At 39.3% G+C, this 8996-nt stretch overlaps 1 long non-coding RNA gene across 1 annotated transcript; it reads left to right on the top strand.

Moving 5' to 3' along the window:
* The first annotated feature begins 1397 nt into the window (after positions 1–1397).
* On the top strand, positions 1398–3001 carry LOC125555875. The gene is made up of 3 exons (XR_007304931.1): positions 1398–1585; positions 1784–1837; positions 1923–3001. It is a non-coding gene; the product is annotated as an uncharacterized LOC125555875 (long non-coding RNA).
* Positions 3002–8996: the final 5995 nt, after the last annotated feature.

The following is an 8996-nucleotide window of genomic DNA, read 5'->3' on the forward strand; positions in this document are numbered from 1 at the left end:
GATATTTGTTCCTCTGTTCTGGTCATAATGATAATCTGATTGCTGAACCCTTAATCATTCTCATAATCTGAATGCAACAAGAGCATCCAAAATCTGGAGCAAACAATGTTTGAAATTTTCCAAACTTCTGTTGAAAAGTTAACTGAATTTTTTGTATCAACATTGCAACATTTCAGCATGACAACTCAACTCAACTCAATTCAGTAAATTAAATGGCATATTGCAATATTTACAAATATTCAGTTAACTTCTATTAACATTCAGTTAACTGAAGAACATGTTTATCCAGACCAAGAACATTCAGTTAACTTCTTTGACATTGGAGGTGAACACATTCAGTTAACTTTTTTGCAACATTTATGCAGAATACATGATCAATTGCGTTTGAAATTAATGAACAAGCGCAATTTGCAGAAATTGGAGCCCGGGTTCTTCCTCTCACCGGCAGCAGCACGAGCAGGGGATTAGTGTTTGAAATTAGGGTCTTCTGAATGTTGTTTCCTTGTTGCTGAAGATAGCTGACTCTGAGGAATGTAGGTAGGCTGGCTATGTCGCCGAGGTTGAGAGGGAGAGCCCACCACCTTTTCTGATTAATGTTGTTTAGGTTTAGAGATGGTCCTAATCCTAATCTAATGTTATCTCACCTAAAAGAAAAGCATCCTAATCTAATGTTATTTCTGATTTCTTTTGCAAATGTTACTGTTCGTAATTCCCGAGCTTGTGTAACGTCTTTGTTTTATTGCTGTCCATTGTGAGTATTCTTATGCATGATTGCTTCTTCAGACTACAAATGTAGCTGGTGCACTCCGGGAGGCGAAGAATAAACTTGAGAAGAAGTTGGATGATCTTACTTTGTAAGACTTACTCTCGAAAGGAGAATGCGGGTATATTTTTCTCTGTCTTCAGTGCTTTTATGTTTATTGTGGTCCCTTTATTTTCGATGTGCTACCCTGCATGTCGTAGTTTGAGACAGTTCTGCTTGTTCCTGCCAGTATAAGGACAAATACAATTTCGCCTACGAAACTTCCATTCTTTCCCTGTTCTGTTTGTGTAGATTTTCTTCTTATATAAGATACACATAATTTTTTTTGTTACAAGCAAATTAGATTGGTCTTCTGTATGTTCAAATGTATCCATAATTTTTTCTATTTTATATGCACGTACCAATCTTGGTCTTCTGTATGCAGGGTACACTCCTGATGACTGATGATGTTTCACAACCTCTTCTGCAGATTTTCAGAATACCGACGGAAATATTGCGTTGGAACGATCCCGGGTCGGCGGGGGCGGCCAGACTAGGTGGCAAATGCGGTGCACAAGTTGAGGAGCGAAGGTAAAGAGGAAAGGCCACAACAACCTGAGCAGCGGCGAGGGGATGGAGCAGCGGCTGCGCAGCTGCGTCGACCCGAGCAGTTGCGAGAGCGAATGAAGCTGCGGTTGCACAGACAAGCTTGTGGAGGTGTCAGTATGCACGCATGCGTCCCTGATTTGGAGCACGCCTCTGGCCTGGTAGGATTCTCGCTCTGCCCCGACCTCAAGGGTGTTCGTCTATCTGTGTCGTGCTCGGGACGATGCACTAATGCAGGTGTGGTTCTTCAGCTTTTCTTTGTCTTTTTGTTGGTATGTATATCTCCGAATCTTGTGAGCCGTGATTTTCATGCTGCCATGTATGCCATTGTGTCCTATATAATGATTCTTCTTATTATTTTTGAATGGCATAATTATTCTTATTGAGGCACTGCCGCTGCCTATTTTGCTTATAGTAACATACTAATTAATACAGGGAGAGAGTACGATTTTTTAACACAATCTGCAGTACCCGTGAGCCTGCCCATAGGTAGATATGGATACATTTTGTAGCTTCCATTCTTGTTTTCTCTCATTGAAATTATGAATTTGGAAACTAATCATGGAGTGTCTAGATTGTCTGCTATATTACCAAGTGCGCTGAAGGAAAAGCTGCTGCCACTGTTGATGACCACTCTAGGTGATATAATTCATGTTTGCTTTGTTGTTTCAGTAACTTCCTGTAGCATATTGGTTCCATCTTTTTTTTGCATCATGGTACATTATTCTCATCTTGATATATATAATTTGGTCAACTGAAGATTTGAGTGCAGGGTAGAATTCTTGGTTGATTTTAGAATTTCGTTGTTGATTACTTGGCCAACAGACTTTTATGAAATTCAAGGCGTCATTTAGTGTACTATATGTCATATTTGTCTTATTTCTATACTCACAATATTTCGGCATCGTCTAAACAAATGATGCTAAATTGATATAATCATTTTGGATCAGTGTCATCTTCTCAATGCTGAACAGCCAAAATATATACATAGTGAGCAGTTCACCGCACATGCTCATACGTCATATTTATGTACTGTTTAACATGGCAAAAATTGGTCAAATATTTAAATATTTCTACTGTTTAACACAGCCAAAGTATATACATAATGATCAGTCCTCCGCTGCACATTAGATCCAGCCTCCCTCCCTTGACACCATTCTTCTTACTTATTATTATTTCTTTTAAAAATATCTTTAGTTTTATTTTCTAGCTACTTCAATTCATTCGTATATGGTTAGTTCCATCGCACTACGAGGATGATCCATGGCTGGTCGCGGACGATCACCTGCGAGGACGATTCATGGCCGGTTGGGGATGGTCAGTTGCATCACACTGCGAGGAGATGATTCATGGCCGGTCGGGGATGGTCACCTCCGGTGAGCACGAGTACCTCCTCCATATCCTCCCTATACTAGCACCCTTGGCGATGAAAATGACAGCCAGGAGAATCCCTCCTTCACACCTCTTTTCCATCTCTGTCAGATTGTCCTCTCCAGCAAGGTGTCTATGCATGAATCATATTTATGATTTCTTTGCATTTTTAACAATTAATATAGATTTTTGTACCCACAGCCCGAAGGCCAACCTTAATACTGGACCTCGAGAGGGGCATCTGGCCAACCATGCCGGAGGATGCAGAGGAGTTGTTTGGGAATGTTATCATCAGAGGACCCAAGAAGTAGCCCACCAAGGATGCATGGATCAACCACGCAAGTCCATTGTGAGTTTGATGCTTCTCATGTGTTCACTGTGGTGCAATGAAGATCTGATGGGCAATGGTCTCATGACATTTCCTTTCTGAAAACTTAAATTTATAGCTTGCAATCCATCTATGGCGAGGGTTTATGACAGACAAGCCAATAGATTTGGGGGTCCACCTCCCGGTGAAACAAATGTTCATTGCGGACAATACGAAGACGATGATTGGTACAATCGGGTGAATATATTAGAATTTTTATTCTTCTCTCTCCATGTCTATGTTTGTGCTTGATCAACTGTCCACTTAATGATTTTAGTTGTACAAAGTCCTAAGCTGGTCTCACTAGGTCGTACCCAGTGGCGGAGACAGGGGGGCCAGCAGGGGCCCTGCCCCCCCCCCTAACACCATGATTTTGCATGTAATTTGCTATGAACAGTGGCAAAATTAGTACTAATTTGCTGCTAAAAAACTATTTGTCAACACTTTGGCCCTCCTCAACCTGTTTTAGTAGCACTTTGCCTCCCTTATAGATATTTTCTGGCTCCGCCACTGGTTCGTACTCGTACCACACCATGCGAAGGTTATGGGCAAGGTGGTTGAGCTTGATGCCACAGAGTTGGAGGTTATTGCTTTGGCGACGCCGAAGGCCGTTCACGCGAAGAGGAGATGTGCCTGGTGACAAGAAGTCTTAGACCATCGGTGAGTTTTGCTTCCTATCAGTTCAGCAGTGTGTGTACATGTTCAAAATTGTTGGCTATAAACACTTGAATTATCTCCAGTCATGTACTTTAGTTTCTACCATCTCCCATATTTACATGTTTTGTCACTTAACAAAATTTTACATAACTATTTTGTGTATGCATGCAAAATTCTGGTTTACAAACTTAATGCTGAATTATGAACAAAATTATCATTCAGTATTAAGAATTTACATTTATCATAATAAATGGAAAACTCATTGGTATTTCAATCTAGAAATTACAATGCATGTTCAGGGAAGATGACGAGCTTCTAATTAGCGGTAACTTTATTCTGTTGAAACCGAAAGATATGGATGAGCCATGATAATGAGTGTTAGGGGGTTGGACGGCACGATGTAAAAAGATATCATTTTTACTAAATAACTTCATTTTCTGCAGAAACTTCCTTGCACTAAACTTAAAATATTGGCTTCTCCAGATGTACATAAGCTATTAGCTCTTAGCTCTATTTAATTCGACTCATATATACGAAAGTCCTCTTTTGATCCCGAGTTCACAAGCTCCCTGATGAACAGTAAAATCCAAAAAAATTAGTTAAAGAATTCAAAAAATTCTGGATTTAAACATCGATGAAAATTTTAACTTCCTGCAAATTTTGATGATGAAATAACATCGGTGGAGGTCTGGACAAAAAGAAAAAAACGATGCTCCAAAATGCTTCCGAGAACAAATCTTTTGGAGCATCGATTTTCTTTGCCCAGACCTACACGAATGTCATGTCATCAAAAACATTTGCAAGAAGTAAAAACTTCCATAAATGTTTATAAAAAATTATTTATTTTTATTTTTTTACTGTGTTTTCGGATTTTACTGTTCATCAAGGAGCATGTGAGCTCGGGTTCAAATACTCCACGTCCTCATATTTATTCCTATTCTCCTTTTGTCATTTTTTACATCTAGGCATATAGTGTTTTGCTGTGTCTCAAAGTTTTACCTTTTTAAAAGTGATATGTGTTTATATTTTGTGGACGTTTTTGTTGCTGGTATATATTCTCAAGTGATAATCATCATATCTTGTCAATCTCTATGTTATGAGAGGTATAAAAATATAATCGGCTATAAATTTGATAGTATGCTACCTTGGCCAATATACTGCATCATGTGAATATTTCTCGTTCTCAAAAGTGCACTATATCTGGCCTCTCCGACCATGAAGGCTGCAAGGTTGCACCTTGGAGCTCAAAATTTGGTGTCTTCGCATTGAAGGATCCAATCCATCGACTTTGGAGTTTGAACATGTCACTTGTGATGGGGAGAGGAAGAGATGACTTGCATACACTGGAAAATGAGTGTGTTAGCAGCGTGGTGGCTCGGGACTGTACAAGTTGTAGTAGCTCCTTCCCTTATACATGTTTTGTTTTGATTGGAAGCACCTTATAATTTAGCTAATATATGGATTTCATTTACATCGTCTGTCCAAGTATGCGAGGCCCATGAGATGGGCATTAATCACTTCTCTTTTTTCTCAGTATTTTGATAGGGTACCTATGTATATGGAAGGAGTTAGTATCATGTAAATCGTATCACCAATTTAAGGATCCTCATGTTTTCTTACTTTTTTAACACTTATTTGTGATTTTGTTCACAAGTTTTCAATTTCATTATGTAGAATGAACATAATATTTTTGTTGTATTTTTTGTCCATGTAGAGGATACAAGACATCATATTAAGTAATTAATTAATGAAATAATGAATTAACTTATGTATGTGTATGTTTATGCCTCGCTCTTTGTCCCTCCCAGCGAGAGGGCGACGATAAGGACGGTTGTCTTCGGGTGTCCCCCAACGTGGTTGACGGGTTGGCGGTGTGAGGAAATGTGTGACTATGGAGGGAGCTCAATAATTGGGCTACAATGACGGGAAGAAAAGATGTTATGGGAAGAGAGTGGTTGATTACAAATCAAGGGTTAGCTATGTTGCAGCGACTGTCCACACAGCTGAATTTCGGAGAGCCTACCGGTCGCCCGTTTGATGTTCAAACATGCCCAAATATACAAGGGAGAAATGTCCAAACATGCACAAATATATAAGGGAGAAATGAGCTTCGACCTTGAAGAAAACTTTAGTCATTTGTTTAATTTATTTATACTAGTAAGCGTGCATGTGCAACGCACGATCTTACAGATCAATAAATTTAAAATTCTTTTAACATTACTTTATCCATATATGCACCTAATTGTGCATGCTTTTAGAAATATTACCCTAACTATAAAGGTTGTTTACTAATATGAGTAAAAACCAACATAATAAAGGCCCACCCTAATTAAATACATATCAGCTCAATATGTTCTGTGTTCCAAGGAGTGTACAGGATGCATGTCTTCCTGCTTAGAATATCTTTCCGTCAAAAAGAACATCGATCCCATCTTCAAGCTGCTCAATCGAACAATTATTCCCGGCCAAAAATACAAATACCTCAAACTTTTATGAATTCGTATTGGTGGCTAACTCTCAGGCCAAAGTCAAATTGTTGGTCAGGTGAGAGTACAAGAAAAATGGTGTAAGCACACGGTTCGATCACATAGAAGCAAGTAACAGTTTGGTTCCTTACAAGTTAGGAGCCAGGATGCTCTCCTATGGTCCTTCCATACTGAGTTATTGTCGAGACACCACAGTGCAATAGTCCACTCTCCATACTTACAACAACTATGTAAATTCAAATGTACACATGAACAACAAGTATCTCAGATGTTTATAGTTTGTCAAATAATTTAGCAAGGGATGCAGGGCATTCTAAACCGATTGTCACATAGTGTGTGGCTGCATATCTTCAATCTCAGAGATCCTCACACCCAGTCTTGGAGCCAAGAAATCCTCACATGAACTAAAAAATCCCTCCTACTTGGAGATATCATGGAGTTATTAACAAGACTGCTACCACAGGATCTGAAGAGCCTTACCTTTGTGTGTGCGCATTGAGTTGTACATGTTTGATCTAAAATAAACATGAGAGGGTGCCATTACCAAAATAAGTAAATTTAATAAATAATAGCATTACAGCTTTCATGCAATTCCAGTGAGCTCCATGCTTCAATCATGGTGTGTAACAGGGCATACTAAATGATAATCATTAGTCTAACTTAACCAAATGAAAGAAAAGTTGTGATTTAAGTCTCTAAAATGGGTGCTCCTTACAATGGAATCATGTAACTTTACAAATGAGAAAATAGACTAAGGCTCTAGAGATGTAGACTATTCCATGAGATAAATACGATAAAACTTTGACAGCAGTAATGGAGCTGCATGAAATAATATAATGTTATTCAACTCATCAACCAACACAGTGTTGTTTAACTCTTTAGCAAAGCCATTATAATTAGTTACTGCTCTTTCGAGAACCTTGTAGCTGAGTTCATCATATTTATAGCAATACCTAATAAGCATCTACCAGATAAGCACAATACAGTGGCTCAAATTTTGTTCGTTCAATTAGGTATAAAATTCAAAGAAGAATATGTCTGCTGCTGCTTACCGAAATTTATTTGCATGCTTACTTATGGCAGGCAGAGATGTATATACATGTCCCGCAGAGTCATTGTTATTCTTTGAAGGCGAAATCGTAGTACCTTGAGGCACCAGTGGAGCGGAGTAATTCGATACAGTTACGTTCAGAATCAGCATCCACACCCACCCAATTGGTATTTCTATCTTCACGGGATAGAGAATTGAGCTGACAGAGAGTAGAATTCAGAGAAGAAAGAGGGCAGCAGCTTCAGAGTTTCAGGGCAGGGGAGAAGAGCAGAGTCACAGGTTCAGAATCACAAGTTTTCCAAATGGCAAAAGGAAACCAATCTCACTTAATTAGAAGGGGATGACGCATAGGGTTGCACTCCAGTTCTGGTTCGTGGTGGCTAGAACAATCATCCTTGCAAGCAAGATATATCCTCAGAATAAGCCTATGACTGAAACCAAAGTGCAATGAAGAGAGACGAACCAAGTCAAATCAGCGGCGGTGCTAGGTTTCTGCAGCTGGCCAAGGCGATATCGGGTAGTCAAAGATGGTCGTGACCGTCCGTGTCCATAAGCTATTGGACATAATGAACAATAGGTTGCTCACCTAAAAGAAACTAAAAATTAAAAATAGGTTACCAAATACAGTCGGACTTGCCAAATAAACATGCGAAATCAAATCACACGCTTGCGAATTGTAAGCTCATGCTATTTTTCAATCAAATACATCTGGCATAATTAGTGTAGCTGGGTTTACAAATGGACAAGATAGACAATATAAGCTGACAGGCCATGCATTACAAATTTAACCAAAATTTCAAAAAATAGGTACCTTCACAATAGCAGTATATACAGCCGGTGGGAATAAGCGTTGCAAGTCTAAGCGCAAACTAAAAGGGATGATGAAGTTGTTGGAAATATGCCCTAGAGGCAATAATAAATTAGTTATTATTATATTTCCTTGTTCATGATAATCGTTTATTATCCATGCTATAATTGTATTGATAGGAAACTCAGATACATGTGTGGATACATAGACAACACCATGTCCCTAGTAAGCCTCTAGTTGACTAGCTCGTTGATCAATAGATGGTTACGGTTTCCTGACCATGGACATTGGATGTCATTGATAACGGGATCACATCATTAGGAGAATGATGTGATGGACAAGACCCAATCCTAAGCCTAGCACAAAGATCGTGTAGTTCGTATGCTAAAGCTTTTCTAATGTCAAGTATCATTTCCTTAGACCATGAGATTGTGCAACTCCCGGATACCGTAGGAATGCTTTGGGTGTACCAAACGTCACAACGTAACTGGGTGACTATAAAGGTGCACTACAGGTATCTCTGAAAGTGTCTGTTGGGTTGGCACGAATCGAGACTGGGATTTGTCACTCCGTGTAAACGGAGAGGTATCTCTGGGCCCACTCGGTAGGACATCATCATAATGTGCACAATGTGATCAAGGAGTTGATCACGGGATGATGTGTTACGGAACGAGTAAAGAGACTTGCCAAAATTGTAAGCTATGTATCACAAAATTGTTTCATTCTGCAAAGGGGTCCAAACCATGTACTCCCATCCACCCCTTGTTCAAAGACTGTCTGCTCATTTAAGACATATGGATAGCAAGAAAGAAGACTAATTGGAGATGATTGAGCTTATCTCATTCCTCCCCAGCGTGAATGCCAACTATCTTGGCATCGCTTCAACCTCAAGGTATGGATCTTCAGAG

The sequence above is a fragment of the Triticum urartu genome, chromosome 5, assembly GCF_003073215.2.
Source record: "Triticum urartu cultivar G1812 chromosome 5, Tu2.1, whole genome shotgun sequence".
NCBI classification, from domain to species: domain Eukaryota; kingdom Viridiplantae; phylum Streptophyta; class Magnoliopsida; order Poales; family Poaceae; genus Triticum; species Triticum urartu.